Below are 14,198 nucleotides of genomic sequence, written 5' to 3'. Positions count from 1 at the left end.
GTCTAACTTTTACGTGTCCTATGCAAGTCTGACCTAGGGGCCCAAGCTCCCTATGCAATACATAGGGAGAGTTAGGTGCCTAAAAAGGGATTCGCAGAAGGCAGCACACAGTGCAGGGAGCTGCCTAAACTAGCCAGTAGGACACACCAAGGCTAAGGGTGTGGCTTGAGCCCTACCCCTCAAAGGGAGTTAGGTGCCTCATTCTGAGCTGGAGGGAGGCATTTGTCTCCACTGGGGATTCACAGCTGTGAGCCCTCTCCTGGAGCTAAGTGATTGGAGCATTCACCTAGGAGACAGGATCAAATCTCCTCAAGGAGTTGAACTCAGGTCTCCTATATGCCAAGAAAGTGCCCTAACTACTGGGCTCTAGTCTAGCTCTCTATTACTCTTCTATCAGAGCTGTTCCACTTTGAATAACCAGTTAAAGAGTTGCTGGAGCAGTGATTAGAAGCTGAATCTCCCACAGCCAAAGTGAGTACACCAGCTTCCTGAGTATAAAGGAGTCACCTGCTTTGTTAGTGGCACCTAATTCCCCTTGTGACTCTAGCCCCCAAAACCAAAAAGTAGCATGTCAGTCCACCCAACATTTTCTTTTTTCCTTTCAACCAAAACAATTAGCTGAAACTGATGCAAATTCACAAAACAGTATCAGTCAACCCAAACCTGCATATTTCAGCAAATTTTTTGCCCAGGCTCTACTCCAGACCATGGTTCAATGAAACCTTCCATTAATCCAGTCCTGTTTCAAATCAATTACACAGAGAGTGTAACAATCACATTTCCCACACATCTGCCAATTCTATCTACCATAGCCAGGTATTTCCATAGAACACATCTATCTATTTAAAGATACATTTAGCCCCTCTCCATTAATTAGATTAGCTCTCTTCTCCCCTTTCCCATGGCTACAGGGGCTTTGTCATGTTAGACAGGTTGTTCAGACAGGCCAAAATGATCAGAAGAGTTCGTTTAGTTTGTGTGCCTCCAATTTCAATCGCCCAACTTGAGACACCTTGTGCCTGATTTTTCAAGGTATCAAGGATCCATATAAATTGAGGCACAAAATTAGAGAGCATTCCTGAAAGTGCGGTTGCAAGAAAAAAATAGTAATGGTGAGCAGCTTTTCTTCTGACTCCCTCATTGGGCTAAATGAAATCCTTCCTATTTCCCCTGTAACATCATCTTTATTTACAATCTGCATCTTCTCTCAGCAGCTGCAAAAGTCCCATGGATCCAGCCTTGTACAGAAAGTGAACTGCTGAAGACCAGAGCTAACCCACTGGTAAGTTAATGCTGTATCCAAATCTGATTATCCTTGAGGACTCATAGGAATTCAAAATAAAGTGTAGGCCTTTGTTAATACAGATGTATATGAGCAAAAACATCACTGCTCCTTGAAGTGCTGTTAGCTACATTAAACAGTACTGGTCTCAAGGAAAAACACTTATTTAACTGGGAATAATTAACCCATTTTAATGTGAGTATCTACATATAGAAATAAAGAAACTATCATTAAACAGTCTAATCAATCTTTCTGACAAAAGGCAATAAGCTCTGGAAGGAATGCATTTTTACTGCTGTAGAAAACCCTCAGTTTCATTGAACGAGGTAACAAATTGCTATTCAGGAAATTATTCTTCAGTCAAAATATATGATCAACACAGAGTTTCACACCTGCACAGTCATAGAGTGTGCCTGTTACAATGACATTTGACATTGTGCCTATTATATTACGTGACCCAGTAATGGGGTTTTAGTATTTTCAGTTTGTAATGTCTGGCAGGATTCCCAAAGTAATTTTCAATTAAAATGTTAGACCCTGGTACTTGTCAAATGTGATGACATACAGTGCCACAACAATATGAAATAGCTTCCTTACAATTAAACTAATTTCATCAGGTATTTAAGTTGGGCTTGCAAATATTATGCCTTTGGGCAACTTTTCACGACCAAATACATGCATGAAGTGTAATCATTTTCTGTCATCACCACATCTACGTAGGGAATATGGGGTTCAAGTCCATTTAGCTGAAGGGATTCAAAGATGTGACATTCCACCCACATTAGTAACAGTATGTGTTTATAGTTCATTAATAGTCTGACTTTTCTTGAAAACATAAAACAGACAAAGAATTATGCTTACAGATAATCACATGGAGTAGGAGTGATTTTTATTAAACAAGCAATGTATGATATTTAACCCACTGTAGGTTAGCTTTCCTCCAATTGGAATGTTAAATTTATAAAAATTTGGGAGAGGTGGGGGTTGTTGGTTTGGGGTTTTTTAACAGCTTTATAGGAAGATACTTAGGAAACAGAACATGCTTGACAACAAGGATAATACAATCAAGGAATGATATGTAAATTCTGGAAATCTAGGGCCTAAGTGTACTTCCACTGAACTCAGTAACAAGTAAACTTTATATACTTTAACACATACATGACTGGGCCCCTAATCCTTACATCACTGGTTTGAAGCAAGAAATGGCACTTATGATGCAAACAAATATTCACAGAATACTCTGAAGCAGTGCAGCCTAGTGGATAGAGCACTACTAAAGGATTAGCCCACGTTGGGCTAACTGTATGAGACACCAGTGAGGGACATGGAGAAGAAGAAACACGCTACATAGTCCTTCACTCTCCTGCTTACTACACCCCAGAAGCACAAAGATTAAAAATGCTCCTCTCACCTTTTGAAGCATTCCTCTGAACAAATAAGCACTCCAACTCTTCAAGGATCTTTCTGCTGATTCCTAAGAGATGCCATTTTGAATCATGGGAGCAAATTGGGGCATGTTCCTGAGTTATAGCCTCTCACAGCACTTACTAGTGGCAGACTTGCACTACTGCAATCTTCCATTGAAATTCATAGGAAATCGCAAAAAGAAACTTGTTTGTTCTAGTTGGGGGGGTTTTCTGCTCATTTTTGCTGCTGACTTTTCACTTTTTCTCCTTAGAAATTGAGGCAGCTGGTCAGATCAGATGAGGGGGACATAGCTAGTTTGAATGAGCTTTAAAAAAAACAAATGAAGCTCCTTGAGGGGGGAGCACAGAAAAGCACAGGGGACTAAATGACTGAAACCAATAGGAGATGGAGGCCAGTGAAGTTGGGTTGTGGTGCCTCATTGGCACCTCATACTTCAAGGGCTTGAGCAAACAGCCAGTCATATTAAAATGCTATTAGGAGATACCTTTGCTGCTATCAGCAACTTGAACTTGAGGTTGCTTATTCCTTCCACCCCTTCAAATTAGTGGACATGTATATCTAAAAATTACTATTTTAAAGTTTAAAAAAATCTATCATGACTGGCCTCTGCCCTTCCTCCTCACACTGAACCAGTGAAGTGCCCAGCGCCTGACTCCCACACATAGCTGTCATGCAACAAAGAGGCAGAGTTGCTGCTAATACTGTCCCTACTACATTCCAGTCTAGCTGTTACTTGCAGCACTATGAGAGGATATCCCTACTAGGAATGAACAAATGTTACAGGGACAGGCCCCTCAGGGTCATCCCTAAGCTCTTCTGCAATCAGTTGGACAATTAGATTTTAATACAGTGCTATGGGTATACAAGGGCCCTGCAGAGATCACGGTCTAAACTCAGGCATACTCACCCAGCTATTTCCAGACTAGGACTGTGCAGAGTTGCATGGTGATGTATTATATTGTTCCAACCAAAGGGAACAGCATGACAGAAAGTGTGAGGACAAGGAACTTGAATAGGATGCAGAAAAAGAGAGGAAGCTGGTGAGGGGACCTGAGACGCAGGCTGAGTTGGTCTGAAAAATGGGAGAGGAAAATTATCCTAGCAGTAGCATTTGAATAGACTGATAATGAGACAGAGAAGGAGGTAGGCCAGAGTCTGAGAGAGAAGGAGGTTCTAATGGTCAAGAAAAGAGAGGACAAAGTGAAGGCATTTAGACTGGTAGGATAACTCTTCCAGCCTGCTGTAGATTTGTTTCAGAGCTCTTGGATTCAAGTTCATTTATTAGAGTTAAAAGCAGAGTCAACATTTCAATCTGTTATGAAATTTCCACGCAGGAAATTCAGAATCACAGGTTTTACTATTAATTGAGAGGGAGAACACGTGATAACATTCTGCACAAATGTACCAATGATCTCAGGAGCTAGACCTGTCCTTCATTCAGATAGCTCCAAGCTTTTTCATTGGAATTGAGGTCATTAGAGTTACATTCTTTTAGCTTAAAGAAACAAATTAGAACTTGAGCTGTGCTGAGGCCCCAGACAGTTCTGAGATTGTGGCTCAAATGGATTTCCACGACCAGATTTGCCATTTTCAGTTAGTGTGGTTCCATCCCATTCAGTCTTGATTTCTTCAGACCCCATCCGTCAAAGGTGAAACCCAAAATAGAAATGTGTGTTGGTTTATTTTGTTGACAACTGTTGACTACTTAAAGGTAATTCTTGAGCTTGGCTAAGCGATGACTAGAGGACACCACAACAGTCTACCAGTACTGAAATCCAAAGAGAAACGGGTACTATTTAGTGACGCAGAGAGGATGAAATCCTGGCCTCACTGAAGTCAATGGCAAAACTACCATTGACTTCAGTGAGGCCAGGATTTCACTCAGAGATTAGAAGCAGGAGAAATGGGATGAACATAAGAAAGAGGCTATTTAGGTTGAACATACAGTAAGGAAATATTACCGCACATCTGCACCAAAATACTCAAGATACACACACAAATCTGATATGTGTGTGTATGCTTTAGCCAGTTTAGGACAGATGTGTATGGAAATACCAGATTGCATAAGACTACAGTGTGCATAAATTAGGTATGTATAAATACAGGGACATAGTTGTATGCATATAACTTTGATAATTTGACCAATAGTTTAATGCATGCTTATCTGGGCGCACAATTTATATAAGTGCTAAAATGTTTATTTGTCACCGTCTTGAACTTCTCAGACCTGCAGCACTCACACACAAGAGAAATCTTACATAAAAAGATGTTACTATGCTCAGCCAATATGTAAACTTTGTGACTGTGGGTTCTACAACTGCTGTAAAAGAGGTAGCGTTATGAAAAATGTTGCCATCCTTCCTCTGGGTTATTAGCATGCCCAGGTTCATGAACAAAATCCTCTCTTTCCAAAGGAGCCCTCCCAAAACCACAAGGAGCATGGAAATATATCTTAAGTAATGCATCTTAAAATTTTCAGGGTATATTACAAACACAGCTGAGCAAACATTAGCATATGAAAAAAAGAACTGTAGCCAATTAGCACGCACTCCACCATTTAAAAGCCCCGTTGATGTCATTTTTATTTCAGTAGGAAGAACTTAAATTTCAATTGTAACTACGCTAGAATTTTTCTTTCATGGTAATCTGCTTCTCCATAACTTAAATCTATTTTATTTTCATTGAAATAGATGTTTCTAAAATGTAACGTCTAGCTAAAAATAAAGAGTTTAGGCAATGTTTGGCTTTAAATGTCTTCTGCTTATGAACTCAAGATGAAGTACACATCAAAAGGAGAAAAGCCATCACCGGTTTAATTCTACCTGCAAAGTAATTTTTTTTCTGAGGCAGAAATATCGCATAAGTTTTCTGTGGAATTCAAAGGTACAACCCATCCTGACCAAAGAACATAAAACATCGATTGATGTGTATATATACATTTCCACGCAGCATATTTATTTTCATACACTGCTGAATTCCATGATTACAAATTAGGAAATATTTATTATAAGTTCCTCTTTGAATAATATTTCATTCTGATTACACTAGTAACATGTTGACATTTTATCAACAAGATTTTCACCATGTGTATGTTAAGTCCTTTTAACAAAAACTATCACAGTTTATGAACGATGTCTCCCTTGGTTGAGTGTTCAGAGTGGGAAGCAAATGATAAGAGACTTAAAAAGGATTTTAATAAATGTGTTTTAGGAATGTTAATGAGAATGAATTAAACTGCAAATGTCAAATATTCTCTTTATTTAGGCAATGCCTAGTCCATCTAAATGCTTTATGGAGAATATTTTTGTCATTTCTTCTTAATTGGATGCTAAAGGAATTAGAAAAATAAATATAAAAAGATTATGTGAAAGTAGCATTGACAATCTGAAATAAATGGGCAAACTAAAGAGACGGCTGGCACTTTGCCCTAGCATCTAGTTCTGTAGGTTGATTTATTACTGTCTTTCAGAGATGATAGCAATAGATGCCCTTTAATGGGATGTCAGTGCCATCACATCCAAAAACATGGAGATCTATAAAACTTTGTGTATCTAGAAAATGCATTATTTCCCTAGTGCATCAGGATTGAGCTACTGCAGTAGAGAGATCGGAAAGCATCATGGAGTTTTAAACTAAGTCTATTGAATCAAAAACACCACTTTCTGCAGCATTTTGGTGTTCTTTAAAAGACTTCCAACCAAGTTCTGACCAAGGCCAAGCATGTGAAAGGCTCATAGAAAATGATACTGCTAACCTCTTCTTGTATGAGGATATTATCAGTGCTTGGCTGCAATGAATGTGTTTCCTCCATACGTGCAAGATGTTTATGGTTTTGAAATTAAAACAAGTCTCCCTTCTCAGATTAGGAATGCCACAAGAAAACTGAGCACTGATAGAAAAAAATCTGATGCCTTTGTACTAGCCAAAGGCCCTGACTACTGAATAGAATTATACTTTATGGACATAAAGAAATCCCTTACTAATCTGGGGACTTTCTTTGGCGGTTCTCAATGCCACTTTAGGCTTGGTCAGGGAAAGCTGAACTTCTTGGGCTCTGAAAATTTCTACGTGCTCAAGTCTCCCTAGGAGAACAAGCTCCTCAGGAGAGACTGGGGAACTTTGTCAAAGATCTTGCATCTGTTTTCCTACAGATCAGCTACGGACTCTTTCTTTTGTACAGCACCAAAGTCAGAGTCTTCATTCTTGCCATTGTGGCCCTAAATCTTGGCCCGAGGATCTCTCTGCTCTCATTTCTCCCCCTCTCTGTCCCTCCACTCCTCTCTGTTCCCCTCCCTTTACTGCTCCCTTAGTCTCTGTCTCCTGTGCTGCTCCTTCCATCATGCTGACCTCTATATTTGTGAGTGCAAAGCTCCCATCCTCTGAAAATCAGGACCATTTACAGTGTCTCAAACTGGGCACCTAACATAACTTGTCATTTTTGAAAATTTAGGCCCTTTTCCTGAAACTCCCCTCCATAATGTATTGCTTCCAAACCTTGCTATCCTCTTCTCCTCAACATGAATACCCATTCTCCCTTCCTTGAACTATTGTCTCATGTCTAGTACTGGTTTGTCTTTGTCCTGTCTAGTGTAAACTCTTTAGGGCAGAAAATGTCTTCCCCTCTGATTGTTAAGGGCTGTTTACATTTACTTTGCTCTACAAGTGGATCTTATTTATAAATAATATATAATATCCTCTTTGCTACAGAAGATGCTGCAGCTATATGAACATGGAAGCACAATGTTACTATACAACGGATGTGGGCGTGGTGAAGGATTCGTATCCCTTATGAAGAGGAGGGCTACTAAACAGGCACCAGCGGACACTACAATTGAGTGTGATCTGAAGAGAGAGTAACTTTTCCACTTTTTTTCTTGTTCTCTTCTTGTCTACAAGTGGCTGTTCCCGTTCATAGTTTGAGAGGCCAGTGAGCATTTCAAGAGATTGCCCAACCTTTTTCTAACTTGAAGGAGTTCAGCTGGTGAGGATCTTTACCTGTAAAGCATTATTGACCAGGACACCAAACACAGATACTTTATTAGATGATTTCCAGTTACGGTATTCCTTTCTATAAATGGGCTGCAGGGCACATCTTCTGTATATAAAAAAACATCCCTAAAAAGTTAATAACCATGTTTCCATACCTTGTTCACCTATTCACATAAAACTCTTGAAGGCTGCAGAAAACGGAGACTATTTTATAATGCCCTTCTCTCAACAAGCTGCTCTGGGCTCCACTGAACTGAATGGGGTCCCACATTCACCTCAGATAACTTGGAAAGTACATTTTTATTTTAGTAATTACACTATGAGGGGTAGTATTGTGAAGTTACAAGGAGTAAAAAACAAACCATGTATGAGGAAGGATAATGGTCATTTTTACAGGAAGCTTTAGAACTTTGTACTTTCTCTAATTAAGCATCTCAGCTCCAGTATGAACCTTTTCTTTCCATATACCTGTACTAGCTTACATTTGAGGGATTTCAACTCAGTCAAAACTATGTTTCCCTGATGAAGCATATCGCAAGGTCGCAGCCCCTAGAAAAAGTGGGGGGATGGGAGAGAGGTGGGCGCTGAATCATCTTCAACATTTTCTCTCCTAAATCCATGAATTGCTTTGGCTTCCTCTTTGCTGAGGTCATTTTGTGTCCACATTAAAAGAAAGAAATCTTCATGGTGGGTTTATGAGGCAGCTGAAGTAGATTTTTCTGGGCTGTTGTGGAAAATAAGACTGGTGAGTTGGGGGCTCTTTTGATGGATCAAGGGCACTGGGTGTTTCAAAGCTCTTTGAGCCTACCTAAAGCTGATTTAAAAATAAAGTCCTCTATTCCTCCTGATTTTTAGGCAATACAACAACATAGCTGGCATCACATCTGTCCAGCATGCCCAGCTACAAAGCATGTCCACGTTGCACCTTTCATCAATAGTGCTCAGTGGCTACATACAGTACTGACAAAAATGGCACATGCTCCAGGTGATTCTCACATCTCCTTGGAGATTGGCTGTCAAAAGTGCAAATATTTTCCTCCCTACTTTTCTTTCATAAATTAAAGTAATGGGCTGTTTTCCCTCCCTCTACCACTGACTCATCTGTTCTGTCCTCTCTCATTCTGTTTATCTTGTGTTGTTTCCAGCTCTGCAGCTGCCTACAGGTATAGTACATGGGGCCCCTGCAGGTAGGCCACTGAAGGAAGAAACACTCAGCTTTATTTTTCCTTAAAAGAAAAGTTCTTGGGGTAGTACCTTAAATTGTAGTTATAGTCTCTAAGCAGCTAGTTAGCTCTTCCTTCAAGAGCCTGTCTGCTTCACCTACATAAACTGCTCTTGTCACAGCTCTGCAGAGCTTCACTAGGAGAAGGAGTGAAGGGAACCCATGGAGCAACCCACATTCAAAATATTACGAAATAAGAAAATAAATTCCTGACTGGGCCTAATGGCTCAGATTCAGCCATGCACATAGTGCAAGCATAAGGCCTACAACCAGCAGAGTCACACTTAAGTCCTTCAAACAGGCTTTGTGCAAGCTCTCTGCATGGGATGATCTTCCCCTTATTAACTACTAATATGGTATTATTTCAGCACTGATATATCACTCAACTCTAGCTCAGTCACATGAACTAACAGTGGACCTTGCAATTAACCCTAACACCACACATAAAACAGGCATCCATCTCATACTTTCTGGATCAGTTCTTTGCCACAGTGTTTGCCCACTCTGAAGAGCAGATTTATTTTCTCAATGTATTTCATCAAATGGAGGTGGAACATCAAGTTGCTGGTCATCTCTGGCTTCTCCAGTGGGACTACGGACTGAGCCCATGTCCCCATTCTGGCTGCGGTGGAGATAAAGCATTGGGAATCATAACTATACCACCATGTGCCTGGATTCTGTCACAACACATGCACTATATAGAAAAATCAGCTGTCCACAAGGAAAGCCTGGGCTGGCTCATGAGGAAGAACTCAAAAAAGTGAAAGGAGAGGGATAAATCCTCTGGCAACGTTAGTGACAATCTTACAGGATTCTACAGTTAAAACTGAGAAACTTGGTCTTATGAAATGTCTTCCTAGCGCCCCACTGAAAGGGAACGGTGAGAGGTGACAATCCAGCAGGAACAAGGCCTCAATATTCTCCACTGTTTGCATGCTAAATTTCTTTGCTTTTCAATCAGCTCTTTAACCCTTGCCAAGTTATAGCACCTCAGTATATTATTTTTATTAATAATAATCAAGCTTTAGTGTTTAGGGGGCAACCAAGATCAGGGCCCCATTGTGCTAGGCACTGTCCAAATACAGTGTAGCAGACAGTCACTGGACCAAAGAGCTTACAATCTAAATGGACAGACAAAGGATAGAGGAAAAAGATAAAGACAGAGTGATCAGTGTAATGGTGGCAAATGTCATGCTAGTTCCACTCATTTTCTTTTGGGGCAGTATTTACTTAGGGGACGATGAGATAAACAGAAAGACATTCCCTCCACTTACTACATACCTTGAATACGACAAATACTGAGGTTCTCTAATTACATACTTATTTAACCACTATGGACATTTGGCAAGTTTTTAAGTGTAGTAACAGTATACTGCACCAGATGGATGAAGTCCTGGTTCCTTTGAAGTGAATTAATAGACAGCAGGTTTAAAACACAAAACACAGGATTCAAAAAAAGAGGATGGGCCCATCAATGGCTATTAGCCAGGATGGGCAAGGACGCAAAACCATGCTCTGAAGTGTCCTTAGCCTTTGTTTGCCAGAAGTTGGGAATAGGCGACAGAGGATGGATCTCTTGATGATTACGTGTTCTGTTCATTCCTTCTGAGGCACCTGGCATTGGCCACTGTCAGAGGACAGGATACTGGCTAGATGGACCATTGGTCTGACCCAGTTATGTCATGTTCTTATGAATAACATAGCTCCCACTGATTTCAGTAGACCTAGGATTTCCCTTTCTGAGTTCACAAGTGTGCAGCTAGTACTAAGCAGGACCTGGGTGAATTAAACAGTGAATATCAAACCCTTCAACTTGCACTTCCCCTCATTTGCATACGGTGGTTTTAGTTTTGCATGGTTTGCACATCAAGAAGCCACCACAGCATTCTAGATTTTTCTTTATTTAGCTCATCTATGCAACAACGAGGCACACTTACTTTTTGGTTTTCAACCAAAAACATTGCACAGGTTGAAACTAGACAAAACCTCCTAATTCACCTAAGTATTTTCCCCCTCAATCTCTATTGTAATTACCTGTTTGTTGCAGCTCAGTTACTAATATTTTTCTGAACTTCAAACTGTGGTTCCTCAGCTTCAGTTACATACACTGTTTAAAACCTCAGATCCTGTCTACCATTATCTGTAGAATTTAAACTGCCTCCTCCCCTACAGCCACATGTAGGGAATCTTTCAAACCTGTATTCGAAGGGATTGCACTCCAGATAAATACAACAGGATTTCCCAGTGTTAAAAATGGGAGGGCTTCATTAATTTCTTTGGAGCAGTGCTCCTGATTGATATCAAATTCAGGTCCTCCTACAAACAACCACAAAGCAAAGAGAAGAATAATTCTGCCGATGGGTTGTGTGGATGGGCAGAGCCTGGTCAGGAGCTGTGAGAAATCTCACGTTTGGTTTTCAGGGGGTTGTGTGAACCTTTCCTTTGATTTTCGATTTTACGTGTTTCTGTCCTCGCTGAGTTTCACTTTGAGCTTCAGGTTTGAACAAAAAATTTAAAAGCTCAAATTGAAACTCAATTGAAACCACAACGTTTCATTTTCAAAACCATAAATGGGTTCCAGGTTGCTTGAAAGGTGCAGATTAAGGAATCTAAGTGGAACCTTCAACAGCTCTGGGTTCATTTGTGAGTTTATAACAAAACTTGAAACCAGGCAAGTTTCATGTGGTTCTGTTAGGAACATTTCACACAGCAATTCTCTGGGCTTATTTTTGGCAGTGGGGGGGAGGAATTTTCTCCCCTCGCTTGCCAAAGATGTTGCAATCCCCTAATTTGTCAAATTATTTTCCTTTAAAATTTCTGCTCAGTGGATCTCCTTCTTGTTCTCTCTAGAACAGGGAAAGTATAAGACTTTGGGCTCATAGATCTTTAACACTCGGTCCTCGGAACTCATCAGTTTTAGAACATCAGTGACTGCTTGTACATACTAATACATCAAGTCATCATCACCAAAGGTCTCATTGCAGAAGCTGGCAATCAGTTGTGGGCAGAGTCTGCCCCTCAGAAAAGGGTGCTACAAGAGTCCTTGTTTAGCATTCCGTTGTCACAGGAGAAAGGAGAAATCATATTCAGGAAATAGTGTATGAGGTGGAAAGACTTGCTGACTTAAATCATATGTTTAGTTATGCAACTGAATAGTAGTTGGACCTATCTTTGATGTGGAAACTGTTATATCAGTATTGTTGGTTTAAGTAAAAACTTATGCCAGCCTTTCCACAGAAATCATCCATTATATATATATATATATATATATATACACACACACACACATATATATTTACACACATCCCCTCTCCTCACAGCTTCCAGAGCAATTTCCCACATAATTTACATTAACCCATTAATCACTGCTTGCAAAAGTTGTTACAAGCATAAACTATGTAAAGTTAAAGATCTCTCCTTTTCATATTATGAATGAAGCAGATATGATCCAGCATGTACTCTCACTGTGCTTCACATGTAAGATAATTACCATTCCAAACTACCCACCAATCTGGCAATCTGCCTGGCAGCATAGCCCAAAGTCTATCTTCCAGAGGTATCTTAGGTGATCAACACGCAGATATCGAAAGAGAACCAAAACTGTGCAGCATCTCTGCACTTTTCAGTACTTTTGGTTCAGTCAGGATGTGGAATACTGGGGATCAGGAGATCAGCTGCCACTCTGCCACTGGCTTACTGTGACTTCTTGTGACACCGGGGCCAACTCACTTAATCTCTCTCTGTGCCTTAGTTTCTCCAAACAGGAATAATCCTTAGCTACTTTATAGGGGTTATATAGTTGAATTCATTAAAGCCTGCAACCCACTTTAATATGCTCAAGTGGAAAGTGCTATGGAAGATCAAAGCATTAAATATGATTATTAATGTCATTGACATAACCACTGGAAAGGTGGAGGATATTTGCTCCAGAGTTTCAGCTAGGGGGACAGTAGTGTCTTTCATCTCTTCATCTGTGATGAAGAGATGAAAGAACACCCATTCCAGCCCCGCTGTGTGAAGCAGCAGCAGATTCAATGCTTGCCATTCCCTCCCCTGTGGAGCCACCCAACAGCTCATGCATAGAGAGTTGCTCACCAGCTGAAAGACAGCAGTAGCGCCAGACTCACCGAGCAGAGAGAACCAAGGAGGAAGAGCCAGCTTTCCTCCTGCTGGCTACGAAGGAAGAGGGAGAAAGAGTCCTCTCCTCACAGCCCTAGAGCACATGGGCAGAGGCAAAGAACACCCATCAGCCCCACTTCCAATGGGGATGAGGAAGATGCTGCTGGGAAGGTATAGATATGCCCTATTGAGAGACCGGACCCTCTCCCACCCAAAAGAGAGGAGAGTGGGACAAAGAGCAATGGGAAAAATGGGAAGAGAAGACATGATGGGGGGACACTGATACGGGAGACACAATCCTGGGTACTGTGATGACACTGGAAGTGTCAGAACTCCGGGGAATGGGGATGCAGAACACAGTGGACGGCAAAGCACTACGGTCACTGAGCATGGGGAACTAACACAGGAAGAGAGAGAGAATGGGGAGATCTGAGGACATAGCCCTGACCCAGAGCATGGGGTGACACCATAACAGAAACATGCACGCGCGCAAGTGAATAGCACTTTATGGTTTAAGTATATACAAGTGCTATTGGGGTCTTTTGGGAGGATGGGTCTGAACTCAGCTGTGGAGGCAGTTCTTTGTATATTTTGGGTAAGAATTACTCCACTTTTTCCCCCTCCTCCAAACATTTTTTGTGATTGCACCCATGGTTAGTGGGATATGGAGCTGTTTGCACGAAGGCCACCAGTTTGACTCTATCCCCAACTCCAGTGAACAAAGGTTGTTACAATCTGATGGCTTTTGGATGGCCAGTGGGAGGTGAATTTGGTGAGTGAGGGGGTCTCAGCCCACTTCCCAGTAGACGTGTTCACATCACAAAAAACAAACAAATTCCACCAATGGACTAATTGGCAACCCTGCAAAATGTGACCAACGTCAAACGCGGTCACGGAGACACAGCTGCTGTTCATCCTTAGAGGTGATTTCTCCAGGGCATAGCTGAGGGGACATATTGGCAGGGCAGTGTAGGGAAGCTCTCATGCTGCTGTCTTTGCTATACAGGTTCTGTGACTAAGATTTCGTTCTCCAGAACTGCCAATCCAGCACCTTTCTCAACCTCTAAATTCTCCCCAAAAACTGGTGAGAGGAAAAGAGAGATGTCCGAACAGAAGAATGCAGCAGCACACAAAATACCAAAAGAGGACGGGGAATCC

At 41.1% G+C, this 14,198-nt stretch overlaps 1 long non-coding RNA gene across 1 annotated transcript; it reads left to right on the top strand.

Moving 5' to 3' along the window:
• Window positions 1-322: 322 nt before the first annotated feature.
• LOC137158367 (uncharacterized) lies at window positions 323-9,686 on the top strand. Its single transcript, XR_010921395.1, has 3 exons — window positions 323-471; window positions 1,212-1,282; window positions 7,418-9,686. It is a non-coding gene; the product is annotated as an uncharacterized lncRNA (long non-coding RNA).
• Window positions 9,687-14,198: the final 4,512 nt, after the last annotated feature.

Source organism: Emydura macquarii, unplaced genomic scaffold (genome assembly GCF_026122565.2).
Source record: "Emydura macquarii macquarii isolate MOO-44397 ecotype Brisbane River unplaced genomic scaffold, CSIRO-AGI_Emac_v2 contig_1644, whole genome shotgun sequence".
Taxonomy (NCBI): Eukaryota; Metazoa; Chordata; order Testudines; family Chelidae; genus Emydura; species Emydura macquarii.
The sequence above is the reverse complement of the archived record's forward strand: the minus strand, read 5'-3'. Positions and strand labels throughout refer to the sequence as shown.